This window comes from Chelonia mydas, chromosome 1, assembly GCF_015237465.2.
Source record: "Chelonia mydas isolate rCheMyd1 chromosome 1, rCheMyd1.pri.v2, whole genome shotgun sequence".
NCBI classification, from domain to species: domain Eukaryota; kingdom Metazoa; phylum Chordata; order Testudines; family Cheloniidae; genus Chelonia; species Chelonia mydas.
Window position 1 is genome coordinate 297,275,394 of NC_057849.1, and position 17,559 is coordinate 297,292,952.

General features: G+C 39.4%; 1 protein-coding gene across 5 annotated transcripts in view; it reads right to left on the reverse strand.

The window, feature by feature from the left end:
- Positions 1-17,559, reverse strand: part of IMMP2L (inner mitochondrial membrane peptidase subunit 2) — a 796,496-nt gene that overhangs the window by 412,095 nt on the left and 366,842 nt on the right. Inside the window, exons 6-7 of one of the 5 annotated variants that reach the window (XR_005223705.2) lie at positions 17,364-17,476; positions 15,231-15,762 (exon numbers count right to left, since the gene is read on the reverse strand). The exons of the other annotated variants lie outside the window; for them this stretch is intronic. The gene's annotated coding sequence lies outside the window, so the exon portion shown is untranslated. Of the gene's footprint in view, positions 1-15,230; positions 15,763-17,363; positions 17,477-17,559 lie in introns of those variants that run through there. 5 annotated transcript variants of the gene reach the window in all.

Below are 17,559 nucleotides of genomic sequence, written 5' to 3' on the forward strand. Positions count from 1 at the left end.
AAGGAGGATCCTGGGAACTACAGGCCAGTCAGCCTCACCTCAGTCCCTGGAAAAATCATGAAGCAGGTCCTCAAGGAATCAATCCTGAAGCACTTACACGAGAGGAAAGTGATCAGGAACAGTCAGCATGGATTCACCAAGGGTAGGTCATGCCTGACTAATCTAATAGCCTTCTATGATGAGATTACTGATTCTGTGGATGAAGGGAAAGCAGTGGATGTATTGTTTCTTGACTTTAGCAAAGCTTTTGACACGGTCTCCCACAGTATTCTTGTCAGCAAGTTAAAGAAGTATGGGCTGGATGAATGCACTATAAGGTGGGTAGAAAGTTGGCTAGATTGTCGGGCTCAACGGGTAGTGATCAATGGCTCCATGTCTAGTTGGCAGCCGGTGTCAAGTGGAGTGCCCCAGGGGTCGGTCCTGGGGCCGGTTTTGTTCAATATCTTCATAAATGATCTGGAGGATGGTGTGGATTGCACTCTCAGCAAATTTGCAGATGATACTAAACTGGGAGGAGTGGTAGATACGCTGGAGGACAGGGATAGGATACAGAGGGACCTAGACAAATTGGAGGATTGGGCCAAAAGAAACCTGATGCGGTTCAACAAGGATAAGTGCAGGGTCCTGCACTTAGGACGGAAGAACCCAATGCACAGCTACAGACTAGGGACCGAATGGCTAGGCAGCAGTTCTGCGGAAAAGGACCTAGGGGTTACAGTGGACGAGAAGCTGGATATGAGTCAGCAGTGTGCCCTTGTTGCCAAGAAGGCCAATGGCATTTTGGGATGTATAAGTAGGGGCATAGCGAGCAGATCGAGGGACGTGATCGTTCCCCTCTATTCGACATTGGTGAGGCCTCATCTGGAGTACTGTGTCCAGTTTTGGGCCCCACACTACAAGAAGGACGTGGATAAATTGGAGAGAGTCCAGCGAAGGGCAACAAAAATGATTAGGGGTCTGGAACACATGACTTATGAGGAGAGGCTGAGGGAACTGGGATTGTTTAGTCTGCGGAAGAGAAGAATGAGGGGAGATTTGATAGCTGCTTTCAACTACCTGAGAGGTGGTTCCAGAGAGGATGGTTCTAGACTATTCTCAGTGGTAGAAGAGGACAGGACAAGGAGTAATGGTCTCAAGTTGCAGTGGGGGAGGTTTAGGTTGGATATTAGGAAAAACTTTTTCACTAAGAGGGTGGTGAAACACTGGAATGCGTTACCTAGGGAGGTGGTAGAATCTCCTTCCTTGGAAGTTTTTAAGGTCAGGCTTGACAAAGCCTTGGCTGGGATGATTTGATTGGGGATTGGTCCTGCTTTGAGCAGGGGGTTGGACTAGATGACCTCCTGAGGTCCCTTCCAACCCTGATATTCTATGATTCTATGATTCTAAGAGGTGAATATTACTTGGTAATAGTGATCATAATACAATTAAATTTAACATCCCTGTGACGGGGAAAACACCACAGCGGCCCAACACTGTAGCATTTAATTTCAGTAAGGGGAACTACACAAAAATGAGGAGGTTAGTTAAACAGAAGTTAAAAGGTACAGCACCAAAAGTGAAATCCCTGCAAGCTGAATGGAAACTTTTTAAAGACACCATAGTAGAGGCTCGACTTAAATGTATACCCGAAATTAAAAAAACACAGTATGGTAATCAAAAAAGTTCCACAGTGGCTAAACAACAAAGCAAAAGAAGCAGTGAGAGACAAAAAGGCATCCTTTAAAAAGAGGAAGTTCAATCCTACTGAGGAAAAGAGAAAGGAACATAAACTCTGGCAAATAATTATAATTAGGAAGGCCAAAAAAGAATTTGAAGAACAGTTAGCCAAAAGCTCAAATAGTAATAGCATTTTTTTTAAAGTACATCAGAAGCAGGAAGCCTGCTACACAACAAATGGGGCCACTGGACGATCAAGATGCTAAAGGAACTCAAGGACGAGAAGGCAATTGTACATAAACTAATGAATTCTCTGCATCGGTATTCATGGCTGAAGATGTGAAGGAAATTCCCAAACCTGAGCTATTCTTTTTAGGTGACAAATCTGAGGAACTGTTACAGATTGAGGTGTCATTAGAGGTAGTTTTGGAACAAACTGATAAACTAAACAGTAATAAGTCACCAGGGCCAGATGGTATTCACCGAAGAGTTCTGAAGGAACTCAAATGTGAAATTGCAGAGCTACTAACTATAGTCTGTAACCTATCATTTACATCAGCTTCTGTACCAAATGACTGGAAGAGAGCTAATGTGATGCCACTTTTTAAAAAGGGCTCCAGAGGTGATCCTGATACTTACAGGCTGGTAAGCATGTCTTCAGTACCAGGCAAACTGGTTGAAACTATAGTAAAGAACAAAATTGTCAGACACATAGATGAACATAATTTGTTAGAGAAGAGTCAACATGGCTTTTGTAAAGGGAAATCATGCCTCACCAATCTACTAGAATTTTTTGAAGGGGTCTACAAGCTATGTGGACAAGGGGTATCCAGTCGATGTAGTGTACTTAGATTTTCAGAAATCCTTTGACAAGGTTCCTCACCAAAGGCTCATAAGCAAAGTAAGCTGTCATGGGATAAGAGGGAAGGATTTTGCGTGGACTGGTAACTGGTTAAAAGATAGGAAACAAAGGGGAGGAATAAATGGTTAGTTTTCAGAATGGAGAGAGGTAAATAATGGTGTCCCCCAAGGGTCTGTACTGGGACCAGTTCTATTCAAGATATTCATAAGTGATCTGGAGAAAGGGGTAAACAGTGATGTGGCAAAATTTGCAGATGATACAAAACTGCTCAAGCTACTTAGGTCCCAAGCAGACTGCAAAGAACTACAAAAGGATCTCACAAAACGGGGTGACTGGACAACAAAATGGCAGATGAAATTAAATGTTGACAAATGCAAAGTAATGCACATTGGAAAAATATAACACATATAAAATGATGCGGTCTAAATTAGTTGTTACCACTCAAGAAAGAGATCTTGGAATCATTGTGGATATTTCTCTGAAAACATCCACTCAGTGTGCAGTGGCAGTCAAAAAAGCAAACAGAATGTTGGGAATCATTAAGAAAGGCATAGATAATATAAGACAGAAAATATCATATTGTCTTTATATAAATCCATGGTATGCCCACATCTTGACTACTGCATGCAGATGTGTTTGCCTCATCTCAAAAAAAGATATATTGGAATTGGAAAAGGTTCAGAAAAGGGCAACAAAAATGATCAGGGGTATGGAATGGCTTCCATATGAGGAGCAATTAATAAGACTGGGACTTTTCAGCTTGGAAAAGAGACGACTAAATGGGGATATGATTGAGGTCTATAAAATCATGACTGATGTGGAGAAAGTAAATAAGGAAGTGTTATTTACTCCTTCTCATAAAACAAGAACTAGGGGTCACCAAATGAAATTAATAAGCAGCAGGTTTAAAACAAACAAAAGGAAGTATTTTTCACACAACACACAGTCAACCTGTGGAACTCCTTGCCAGAGGATGTTGTGAAGGCCAAGACTATAACAGGGTTCAAAAAAGAACTAGATATGTTCATGGAGGATAGGTCCATCAATGGCTATTAGCCAGGATGGGCAGAGATGGTGTCCCTAACCTCTGTTTGCCAGAAGCTGGGAATGGGCGACAGGGGATGGATCACTTGATGATTACCTGTTCTGTTCATTCCCTCTGGGGCACGTGGCATTGGCCACTGTCGGAAAACAGGAGTTGAGGTCGATGGTGAAAAGCACAGCAAAAGAAGTGGGAGAAGCAGGAGAGAAAAGGTGGATGATCCATTCATAACACTGAAGAGAGTCACAGGTGCCCAAGAAAGAAAACGTCTCCAGAGAGAAACAGGTGGCTGCCAGCATGAAAGACAGCAGACAAATTAAGGAGCAGGAGAAAAAAGCTTCAGACTAAGCAAAGAAATTTACAAATTCATGTGAGGACAGTTTCAGTGAAACGCAGAGCTAGTAGACTGGAGGTAATGGAGGAGAGATCTGCAGCTCAGGGAACCAAAGCAGTAGGAAAAGACAGCCCATTCCAAGATATTAGACATTAAAAGCAGGAAAGAGATGAGTCAATATGTAGAAAGAGGCTGGTCATTCCGATATTGTTTTAGGACAGGGAAAGTAACAGTGTATTTAAAAGTTGAGGGAAAGAAGGCAGGGAAGGGAGAGGGATTGAAAGTAGGAAGCTAAGGGTGTGGGAGGATACGAGGAAGTTGTTAAAGGGGGTTGAGGTATACATACATCAGAAAAATGAGGAGGGGAAACAGTAGAGGACGGGAAAGAAGAGGGTGGGTTCGTATTCAAAGTGCCCAACTTTGAACACCTAGCCCTGATTTGTGAGTGCTGAGTTGTGGGTGCTTAGTTCTTCTAAAATTCAGACCTGGGGTTTCCCATGTTCTGGGCATCCAATGTAAGTGACCACTTTTGAAAAGCCTGACTTAAATATTTAGCACCAAAAGAAAGAAACTGGATTATCAGCTACAAAGAGACCGACTTATTGAATATTACTGAAACCAGATGGGATAAGAAACAAGAACAGGATAAAAATTGTGGAGATTGTCAGTTAAAATTTAGGGAAAGGCAAGGTAACAAGGAAACATACAATGCTAAATGTATCAAATGGCACCAATTGGCAATTAGTGATACAGTGAATGCAAGTGAATCTACTTATTAGGGGCAAGAAATGTCAGATCACTTGCAGGTTTTATATAACTCTGCAGTGATGGAGGAAATTCTCAGTTTGGAACTAATGGCTGAAATGGGAAGGGCAGCTAAAAATGGAAAAGTGAGTGTCTTAGTAGGTGTTACTATACATCTTCATCAGGGTGCTCCTTTCCCGTATTGTGCAGTTCAACAGCCAATTAGCTTCAATTTCCCAGTTGTTCTTCTGCAGCTCAGCCCACTCTCCTACATCTTCTGTACTGTAGAAACTTAGCCCTCCAGCTAGGTCACTTACAGTTCTACCTCTGTAGGGCACTCAAAGTCCAAAGGAAGTCTGAAGCAACACAATCATAAACTCTTCCTCCAGGAGATCTGCTAGGCGCATGTCTGGTCATGACCTGCCTTCTCTTTCACTGTGAGAGCTCTACATCTGCTCTTTCTGCCTTCTCCCTCCAATAGAGCAGGGCTCTTCTTTTTTCAGTCCCTTCCTGGAGGCCTGCCTCCTGCTCCAGGTGTCTGTAGCCTATTAGTCCCTTCCTGCTTTGCATGGGATGCCCCATGTGTGCCCCATTACAGGATGTTTTTAATCAATTGGAAGCTGAGAACCCTTAGTTATCACAAGAGAATTTTCTCATACAGCTAATCAAGGTGCCAATGAAACGGACACACTGCTGAATCTCATTATCACAGATTCTAAGGAGCTACTTAGAGATGGTTCTTGAAGTTCAGGGACTACACAACAAAAGCAATCATAATATGGTTATGTGATTTTCTGAGTGATCACCAGAAGTGGCCAGAAAAATATTTAGAACTTTAAGATTTATTTTAAAATTGTTTATTTAAAAGGATTAATTGGAAAAATCTGTTTAAAGGCAACAAAATAGAGGCATGCTGGAACATATTCAAGTTTGTTCTACTTAGCATCCAGAGCATATTTATTCCTTTTCAAGGACATAAGCAAAAGGGCAAAAAAGTCCCTGCTTTACCAGAGAGATTAAAAACATGTAAACAAAAAAGAAGCCTTTGTTAAAAAAAAAAAAGAAAAGACAAAAAAAAAAGGAGCATGTTTAAGAAAGATTAATTCAAACAGGAACAGGTGCAGAGAAGGGCTACTAGAATGATCCGAGGAATGGAAAACTTACCCTATAAGAGGAGACTCAAAGAGTTTGGCTTGTTTAGCCTAACCAAAAGAAGGCTGACAGGAGACATGATTGCTCTCTATAAAAACAGCATAGGGATAAATATCAGGGAGGAAGAGGAGCTACTTAAGTTAAGTGCCAATATTGGCACAAGAACAAATAGATACAAATTTTAGGCTTAACCACCAGAGGAGTGACTTTTTGGAACAGCCTTCCAAGGGGAACATGGGGGGCAAAAAATCTAACTGGCTTCAAGACTTAGCTTGACAAATTTATGGAGGGAACCGTATGATGAGACTGCCTACAATGGCATGTAGCCAATCTGTGACTGCTAGTAGCAAATATCCAATGGCCATGATGGGATACTAGATGTGGAGGGCTCTGAGCTATTACAGAGAATTCTTTCCTAGATCTGGTTGGTGGGTCTTGCCCACATGCTCGAGGTCTAACTGATTGCCATATTTGGGATCAGGAAGAAATTTCCCCCTGGGTCGGATTGGCCCTATTACAGAAGTGTGTGGGTGAGATTATGTGGCCTGCAACATGCAGAAGGTCAGACTAGACAGATCATGATGGTCTTCTGACCTTAAAGTCTATGAGCTAGAAGGGAGAACAAATGGCCACGGCCAGCTGTTGGGAAGAATAAAATAGGGAGAGTGGCTAGGTAAGAATATGATCGGGTCCGAAGTAGTAGTATTAGCAGATGGTGAAAAGGGAAATTCTAGAAAAGAAAAATTAAGATGTCTCTGATAAATTTAGAAAAGTTTGTTTAAGGATGCCTTGGAGGGATTATCTAAACCAATGCTTCTCAATTGGTGGGTCGTGACCCCAGGGGGATGACTAAAGAAAACGGGGTTGTGAGAAATTGAAAACTTTATAATAATTTAAAGCAAAACTTTAAAAAAAAATCTCACTTGCCCACTCCCCATTTCTCTTTCAAGGTCAAGTATTTTCTGTCAACCTCTCGAAGCAAATACACAGACACACAAATAGATTATGTTGGCTCATCATTATCACTGATATATATTTTACTCCTACTTTTATGGTAAATGTAAGGAGCGGTATGCCATGAAACACTAATCTAAAACAGGCAGAATATCTCTATATTATGTATTTCTAATGAACAAATCATCATAGAATACAGGTGCCACAAACTCTTCTAAAGCAACTCAATCAATAAAACTATCACAGGCAAAAGTATTTGAGATTAAGCATTAAACATGCTCTCTTACAGATTTAATTTCTGTCACTATATATAAAGTATAAATAACAAGAGACCTGTACATTCCAAGTTCCAAATATTTCAATCATTCATTTCACGATTTTTCCAAATTATTTTTCACTTTCTCTGTCATAGGTATAACACATAGTGCACTCACACTGCAACATCACCATCACAGGCGACCAAGATTGATCAGTTTTAGGATCCTTGTTTCTGATGCCTGCTGACGAGTCACTTTGCCTATTTTCCTGTGAGACTTCAAAAACAGACTGCAGCTCCAATCATTTTTCTTTTCTCCACATGCAAATGAAGTCCCTGCCACCAAAGAGAACAACCTGTACTACTACCTTTGAGGTCTTGTAACTAACCATTCAACTTGATAGCACAAACCAATTGTGTCCTGAGGAGCATGTTTAATGGAGCAATATTTTAATTGTTTTTCCACCCTGCCACCTTTTTCAAAATTTAAAAAGGCATCCAACAAAAAGTATGCAGTATTCATTTTATCTTCTGACATTACTCTAATTAATCATTTTAATCACATAATAAACTATACTAATTTAGAGTTTGCTACCTTGTGCCCACCAAAAAACCAGACACAGCCTTTGCTTGTTTGAATCTTGCGTCTTCCTGGCCTCAGTGCTGCCACTGATCTTGACATTACCTCTTGGTCACCTGGCACATTTGGAGTCTTCAGGAATCTAGTTCTCCTCATCCCAAAGTCAACCGCTCCTTTTTGAGACTGGCAATGAATATTCCTTTGCTATTGATCCTCTCCTTTACGGGGTCTTCAACAGTTAAATCCATAATTAGCTCCATATTCTCTATTAATCTAATCTCTATAAATCCTTCTTATCTCATTTAACTTCCAGATGTTGGTAAACAAAAAACATTTCTACGGTTAAAGAGGGAACAAATTTCACGTTTAAATTCTCATCTAATAAAACAGACACTAATGTGAACTTCATATTTTCTTTATGGTACCCAGTATAATAAATGCACAAATTTCCAACAAGTTACCAAGTCTAAGATTCTGTAAAATCAATTGTTCCCTAAATGACTGCTCATATCCCACTCAGCATGAATTCTTGCCTTATTAAGAACCAGGGATTTTCTTCCTAAATGCACACCACATTATACAGAATCTGGTTAGATGAAGCAGAAACAAATTCACATTTCCAAATCCTTATTCAAATTCTTTGGACTAGAAATCACATTTTCTGATACTCTGGAGACATTCCATTGAGTAATTCTCCCAGTCAAATTCTTACTAACAAGTCTCTCACGTACCATTGCTTTTTTGCTTTTATTTTAAAAAAGGATCCCCAGTAATTTCACAGTACAATGAGACAATCGTTACTTAATCTCTATTCTTCTCCATATTCCATATTAAAAATTATAGAAGCATATGTTCTGTAGGGTTACATTACTGTTTTCAACCATTTACTTGTAATAAATAAACAGCAACTACTAAATAATGTTAATGTTCTGTCTTAAAACAACAAAAGCAATAGCATTCAGAGTTAAGATTTATACGCTATAATCAGTTCATCTCTTATAGGAATATATTCACGGTTCCTCAGAATAAAGCGTGGCCTTGATCATGCAACCACTGACTTGGGGGCTACTCACTTGACTAAAATTTAGCATTTGCTCACGTGACTACAGGATCAAGATGTATGATCCTCACACACAACATATGCTGCAATACCAAGACAAAAACCAAGACACTGTGTCAATTTTAACCGTGAGGTGAAATCTTGGCCCCACTGCAGCCAATGGGAGTTTTGGCTTTCCTACCATTGGTTTAAACCAGCAGTTCTCAGACTGTGGGTTGGGACCCCAAAGTGGGACCCCATTCTAAAGGGGTTGCTGGGGCTGACTTAGACTTGCTGTGGCCCAGGGACAAAGCCAAAGCCCAAGGACTTCAGCCCTGGGCAGCAGGGCTCAAGTAACAGGCCCCCTGCCTGGGCTGAAGCCCTTGGGCTTGGATTTTGTCCCCCAACCCTGCCCAGGGCAGTAGGGCTTTGGCTCCACCACCCCCTCCTGCATCTAGGGCAGCAGGGCTTGGGCAGGCCCAGGCTTCAGTCCCCCCTCCTGGGGTCATCTAGTAATTTTTGTTGTCAGAAGTGGGTCACAGTGCAATGAAGTTTGAAAACGCCTGGTTTAAACTGATCCTTATTAGTATTTAAAAATGTTCTTCCATTTTAGCCTTTTTATTAAATTAGTAAATAAACTGTGAAACATGTATTGGTAGCTCTGAACATCACAAGTATCCATAGTTTTAATAAAGAATTTGGAAAAAAGAACTGCAGCGCAGTAAAAAATGATTTATTGTACCATGAAATTACAGAGTATTTATTTTTTTAAAGAAAGGACAACCGATAGCCCCAAAAGACAGGGACTCTAAAAGTAAATAGCCATATTGTACATCTTTCTCACTCCTGAAAATCAAGAAAGAACAAATAAATGAACAAACAAATGTTTTGGTTAACTCAGGTTCATACATACTTATGAACTAGATGTGAACTGGAAGCGCATTCTGGGTATTCATATGCAAATACTCATCCCAAATGTATCACTTTGCTTCTAGCATTACCATTTTAAGAAATAATGGCTATTTTAATGGGAATCAGCTCAGCAGCAGTGGAACACGTTTCTTTTGACATCTAATAGGAAGAAAAGTGTTTCATGGCTGCTGAGCTGACACCCATTAAACAAGCTATTATTTCTTAAAATGGTAGTGCTAGAAACAGAAAGATACATAGCAAAGCAACTAATCTAGTACAAGTAGAGGACACAAAGTAGGGAGGGGGAAAAATCTTGATGTAAGAAACTTATTAAAATTTGACTCATGTACCATGCAGTGAAGTCTCTACACCAGGGGTTGGCAACCTATGGCACACGTGCCAAAGGCAGCACACAAGCTGATTTTCAGTTGCACCCACACTACCCGGTGCTGGGTCCTGGCCACCGGTCTGGGGGGCTCTGCATTTTAGTTAAATTTTAAATGAAGTTTCTTAAACATTTTAAAAACCTTATTTACTTTATATACAACAATAGTTTAGTTATATATTATAGACTTATAGAAAGAGACCTTCTAAAAACGTTAAAATGTATTACTGGCACGTGAAACCTTAGAGTGAATAAATGAAGACTCGGCACACCACTTCTGAAAGGTTGCCGACCCCTGCTCTACATAATCAAAATTACAAAAATGCAATTTCTAGATCAAAGAATTTGAAAATGTAACCAACTAGATCAGTAGTGGGCAACCCTGTGGCTCGTCAGGGTAATCCACTGGCAAGCCACAAGACAGTGTTTACATTGACCATCCGCAGGCACGGCCACCCGCAGCTTCCATTGGCCGCGGTTCACCATTCCTGGCCAATGGGAGCTGCATTTCATGCCCACCACTGAAACAGACCACTGAAATAGATCCTATGATAATAACTGCTAAATTGTCCAAATGTCTTTTATTGTGATGGTGTAACGGGGTCGGCACCCAACCCTCGCAAGCGCCCCCTCTGGCTGGGTGTATCTGTGTTCTTTCAGTTCCAGTGACCCCTTTAGATGGTTCTCAGGCGGGTTTTTTTAAGCAACTCGGCCCTCCAACTGAGTCACACACACTGTCTGCATATGAGCCAGAACAGATCCCTTCTGGGGCTATACAGTCCACCAAGACCTATCTCGGTGTCTTTCTGGTGGTGTCTCTCTAGCCCACCCTGGGCTCAGTCTTTAACTAGTCCCAGCCCCGGTATGGGGCCATATCCCCAGGGCTTCTTCCCTGGAGACACTATCTTCCTGCAGCCCTTCCCTGGCTCAGTCCCTACTCAGTCCCCGCAACCAGCCTGGAGCTCATTCATTGCTCCCCCAGTCCCTGCTAGAACACTGTCTTTGGCTCAGTCCTAGCAGCCAGCCAGGAGCCCCTCTTTGGTTCTGCTGCTCTTCCAGCCAGCCAGACATGCAGTCCTTTCTTCTCCAGCTCCAAGCAACAATCAATTTGTGCTCTGTTTTGCAGCATCTTTTTATATGGCTCTCCTGGTCCCTGTTGGCCATCCAGCAGCCCCTCTGATTGGTTGCCTCCTCAAAACCATTCTAGGTCACTTGAGGACCTCTCCACTGCTCCTTTCCTGGGATGGGTGTGGCAGAACCCTGACCCTCCAATAGGGGGCCTTTGGGCCTAGTCCACCCCATCACAGATGGCACCAAAGAAGATGTGACAAAAGGTGAGCATGCCTCTAGTTTCTTTCATTCTAATTATTATTATACAGCCATAAGAAGAAAAACAAAACCCAAAACACCAAAACCCAAAATGCTCACACACACAAAACCATTTGGTGTGACTGACAGTCTCTTTTCAGGAAAGACTCAAAATCCATGCTTTGGCAAGTCAGTGTAAAGGCACAACTGTGGAAAACAACTTTCACAGTGTCCATCCCCAATGATTATCTCTGGCAAATGAATATGTCTTTGGTAGCCATAGTTAACCCACAAAATTGTTGTTTTAAAAAGTCCCCTAAAATGAAAACCAAACTATAGCACTTTGGCTTTCTTGAATAACTGCTTAAATGTCAAATAAAAAATCCTTTGTGACTATTGCTTGCCAATAATTGTGAACTCCAGGGAAATTTCAGTAACTGTCTATTGCTTAATGGGATTGTTCACTTACATTTTTTTTTTTTAAAAATATAGACAGAGAAATATATATACAGTGAGAGAAGAGAAAGAGAAAAAATATAACAAAGGGAAAACAAATTTTCACTAAAAATTATATGTAAACTTAACAGTGGGATACATCTGGAAATACACCTCTACCCCGATATAACGTGACCAGATATAACATGAAATCGGATATAATGCGGTAAAGCAGCACTCCGGGGGCAGGGCTGCGCACTCCAGTGGATCAAAGCAAGTTCAATATAACACAGTTTCACCTATAACGCGGTAAGATTTTTTGGCTCCTGAGGACAGCATTATATCGGGTTAGAGGTGTATGTAGTAGTAGTAATAGTGATGTCCAGGTATATAATACTCTGGGATGAAAGTGTCTTTTACTAATATTAAGTAAGTGTCAAAAGTTATTAAAATGATTCTACCTTTTCCTTGAATTTTCCACACTACTGTAGATAAGATACTGTAAGATTACCCCTAATATCACAAATACATTGGCTGGTTTCAATTATGAGTGAGTTGGTTACTTATTAATACCAAACACTTTTTTCGCAGCAGAAGAATCTGTTTACAGAGGAATAGACATTAGCAATAATATACACTAGCATGAATGCACAGTATCTGCCATTCACTAAATACTATAATGCAAAGGAATTGTGTTAGACAAAAGAAAAAAGGCATGCCTAAATGATAGACATATTTTATAGTTATAAATATTTGAAACCAATACTGCTACCAGTATGAGCCCAAGAAAAGATCAGTATATTTGTGAGTGAGTACCTTTACAAGACATTACTATAATCACTATTTGTTAGAATCCTTATAGTATGCAGGCTTTTTAATGCTTTCTTTCTTCTCTATTTAAAAAATGAATATTTTACTGCAGCTTTGCTATTCAGACACAGAAAGTGCTCCAGCATAGAATCAGAAAATTATGAAATAAGATTACTACTTTTTTGTATGACTAAGAGAAATAATGTGATTCTTTCCAACTGGTCAAATCAGTATATGTAGATTGCATTGTCTATAATTTAAAAACTGTAAAAGAAAATATACAAAACAAATTTCAAGGGTTATATATTAATATTGTATAATGCAATCTATTATGCTACAGCATTTTTGAAATACTGTCACAAAAATTTAACAACCAGCATAAATTCTATTCCCCTACCCTTTATCATGATGACAGATATTAATCATAAAACAAATATACTTTTACCTAGCATCAACAACAACAACAGAAGCTTCCGCATGGTGAATGGACAAGTAGAATTTTGCAAGGCAGTGCTACAGTACTTCTAATTTAAAAAAACCCTCACAGTTTCTTTATACCAGATCAGATAAACCATCTTTCTAACCCAGTTTCTTCTCTGACAGTGGCCAGTACCAGATGTTTCAGAGGAAGGAGCAAGAAACCGTTTAGTGGACAATTCTGAAATAACCTGCCCAAGGGGATATTTCTTCTTATGTCCTGCCAATTAGTGGTTGGCTTATGACCTATATATTTTTTGTATCCCAACTACTTTAACAAGATGTCCTCATTATCCATAAAAATATCTCATTCTTTTTTGAACTCAACAATTTTTCGTGTCCTTATGGCAATGCATTCCACAAGTTAATTATGCTTTGTGTAAAAAAAATTCCATTTGAATCAATTTTAAATTTCTTGCTTTTCAGTTTTATTGGATGTACCTTTCTTCTTGGCAAAAGGTAAACAAGAATGCTCACTTTACTATCATTATGCTGTTCATTATTTTGCATACCTCTTTCATAAATTGTATTATTCATCCACTCTCCAAATGAAACAGTTCCAATGTTTCTGAACTCCCTTCATAAAGAAGTCTCTCCATGCCTCTAATTACTTTCATTGCTCTTCTCTGGACTAAGTGGTTAAAGTTCATTTTAATTTGGCAACATATACGGTTCCACTGCTCATCTGTAAACACTGAAATTGATCTGGCACCTCCTTCCCAAACAACAGAACCCTTAGTGGGCAAATTGGGTCATCACCCCACTGTTAATATTTTGCTATGTTGAAAATTGACCATTTATTCCTATTCTTTCAATTCCTTTCTACTTCTTTTTTTCTTTCTTTCTATCTGTTTTATGGCACTTCTCCCTTTACATGGTCAGAATTCTGCTTGAGGTAGGTTGTTGGGGGGGAGGGTTGTTGTTTTGAGGATTTTTTGGTTGGGAAGGGTTGAGAGGAGCTTAGGAATTAAAATTGTTCAAATTGTGAGTGTTACTTATGGTAAAAAGTCTTTCTTAAAGAGGAAGTTTTTGCTACATAGTTCCCAAACATGGTCAGACTCTGGATTCATCTCTTCTCCACTGGAAGACCGTTCTATTGCTGGTCAACAGAGTGCTTTGTCTCCAGCTCTGATCTGCTTCATCCTAGGCTTTGTAATCTGCACTATCCCAGAGGAGCTCAGCGGTCACAGTGGTTCATAGATAGAAATTCAGTCTTTGATGTAGTTGGGGCTTGATCCATTAACTACACACAATAATATGCCAAATAACTTTTCTAACCACAGCTGTTTCAACACTAGAGTGGTTTTAAAAAAAGTTTGATTTTTTATTTTGTTTTTGTTTTTTTCAATAAGGGGGAAAGTGTATTTTATACCACTCTCCTTTTTCTCAAAAATGGCTCAACAATTTTCGCTCAAACTTTTCAAATAAATTCATGACCATTCAGGCACTGTCAAATCATGGGAAATTTACACCTAAAAGATGAAGATCAGAATGTTAATCAAGAAAAGAAAGTTATTATGGAAACTGTTCTGCAACCAGCAGCCCAGATTTAAAGTGTCTTGCAACCCGCAGCCCGGATTTAAAAAAAATCAAAACAAAACAAAAAACTCATCTGCTGTTCTTTGTGCATGGTGATTTGCAATTCAGAGTAAGACACAGTTGTGTTAAGTATCAGCATAATGACTAAAGTGATACGGTTTAGAACTGCAAATGATATACATATATCCTTAATCACATAAAACAAACAGATGAGAAATAGCATCAGATGAAGGAAATAAATCATGTAAGAAACTCTCGTGAGAAAACAATCCACTTGCTTCCATAATATCCATTATTACCAACAGCCTCACCAATTACAAGAACGAATTATGACCCCAGTTTACAGCTGCCATATTTTGATTAGGCCAAAATAGGAATACACATTTTCATTTATAATTGTTCTTAAACCTCATCTAGATGAGCGACTTTCAAGTTTGCTACTTTGAAAGTGCTTTTTGAAACAGCCACCTTTGTTACAGGCTTTTAAAATGGTCAAATTCATCTCCAGTGTAATGAATTTGGCAGTGGCGGATTTAGAATTAGTTGGGCCTTCATTTTTGGGGCCCCCCACAGGACCCAGCCAAGAAAAAGAACATTCTCTCTTATCTCCTCTGCCCCCATCCCCATTTTTCATTCTTTTTTTCTTCATCCTCCTCCTATACTATAAGCAATAGGAAGTAAATGAAAATAAAGTGAGGTACCTTGATTGTTTTTGTAGTCTAACTTTTTTTCCACAGACCACTTGAAAAGTGCTGAGGGTCTCGGCAGATCACTTAATGATCTTTCCAAATATTGTTTGTATCATTAGCTAACTATTTAAAGTGCCTTGGATAAGAGTGCTTTATTAAAAAAAAGACATAATAACCTTTCCTCGGTCCACCTGAATGGAGTTCTGAGACCACAGTTTGAGAACTTCTGGTCTAGATGAAAGCTTGTATTTGCATTACGCTAACGTGAAAAATGTGTAAAAATAAAAAGTATAAATGATGCATGAATGGAAAAATAAAAGTTAACTTCCTCTGAAGAAACTTATTCAATTTGAAAAAAAAATTTATTCCGATAGCTTTTTTCTATACTTTTTCTTTACAAAATCATCAATTAAGTCACGTACAAGTCTATACAAATCAACTAGTGATCTCGAAGCACGAACCTCATCATTTTCGATTAAATGAATGAAATGCTTCACTTCATCTTCAAAAAGATTTATGTCTATGTTCATTCAGTAGAATTCACTTAATTTCTTACTGTAGTGTCTTTTAGCATTTTCGTCCATACTTCTGTCAAAAAACACGCAAAATAAATCAACAGTTTTCTTTAGAGATTCACCTCTACTCTGCAACTGCACTATTATTGTGTCACAAATAACATTAACTGTCTCAACCATGATCTTCTTTTTCCCTTTTAAATTGATTTCATTGTCTCTCGTTTCATCGAAAAATAACTTCCTGGTTTTTTTATGCTTCTCAACAGTTATATCAGAGGAACCTATATTTTCTGTTAATGTTAGTGCCTCTGCTTTCACCGAGCTATAGTCATTTTGAACTTCTATGACAAAACTTGTAACCAAGGCTAACAATTGTGCAGCATTCAACAAGTTTGTATCAACCTTTTGCAGCGATTTGCTGATGGCATTAATTCTTTGAAGTAAATGGTTCCACAAAAAGGTAAAAACAGCAATATTGTACTGTTCAAACTTTTCTGCTAAGGATTTTGCTTCAGTTTTCACATGTGGTTTTTCAAAATTTGATGTGGCCCTGTGCTGGCTGACCCGGAGAAGCAGGCAGAGACCAGCGTGGGCTGAACACACGCCTGAAGGTGAGGGGGGAGTATGGTTCCATCGGCAGCCACCTGGATGCCCTGCAGCTTCTGCACACTCATCTCTGCTCACCTATCCCGGCCAGCGCCCCTGCCTGTGGGCTCTGCACCAGCTCCTACGGCCAGCCCCATCCCCTGGCTGCCCCCCCACCCCTGTGGTCTGAGCCCAGCCGCTGCTCATCAGGCAGCGGCGAGTGGTGCCAAGGCAGGCCGGAGGTCTCAGGAGGAGCAGGGGGCACACAGGCAGCTGGTGGCCGGAGAGAAGTGATTTGTGTCAAGCTGCATTTAGATGAAAATTGGAGCTCAATTAAAAATACATAAGACAACATTTAAAATTTGTTTTCTATTAGTTAAATAAAACTACTTTCAATATTCTGGATACAAAAGAAAAAAAAGGAAGTTTATCAAAACATGTTTTGTATTTAAAACTAATTGATTTATTAAATAAAAGATGTATTATCTATAATTAGCAACTATGACTGGTCATCACATCCTTCAAGATTTTAGAATTAGTAGATTTCATCGTATCACACCTAATTTTTATTCATAGATTGGAAGAAGAAAACAAGCTTTCGTGCTTTTTAGCTCCTAATTACTTTCTCAACTTTGAATGAGCTAGTCATTGAACAAAACTAGTTGGATAAATTGAAATGAGAAATATATTCTCTCTGCTCCTGCAGAAGAGATCACTACTGCCGAAAGCTGGGTTAGCACTTAACAAACTCTATTTCCATGTGCATAGCAAGCAACTTTAACCAGTTGAGTGGTCTGATTTTCTTTAAAACTTCAGCAGTAAACAGGTACTGTTTGGGTTTTATTTTATTTAAATTATTTTAACATTTTAGTAAGTTTAGGGCTTAATGTAGGTTGTCATAGTAATTTTTTAAAAAAAATTAAACATATTTATTTTAAATTTTATAAAGGCTACCAATTTTAATATATATATATATATTACTATTTTAAAAAAATCAATTTTTATCCACTCAGGAAAAAGCCATGTAGCTCCTACAAACACCAATAGGTGCTGCTGGGTGAGGAAGAAGGAAAAGGGGGGATCATGTACCTTTACTCACTTCCTCCCAGAGGGATACCAACAAGGACCTGGGACTTGAAATGGGAAGAAAAGGGTGGAACAAACCCCATGTCCTCCTTCGTTCCTGAGTCCCCTCTTAGCCCCTAAACAGAAGAAGAGAAAGGGGTGAAGAGAATACTGGACTGAATTTCTATAGCAAGATGCCTTGATTTCTGTTACACACCAA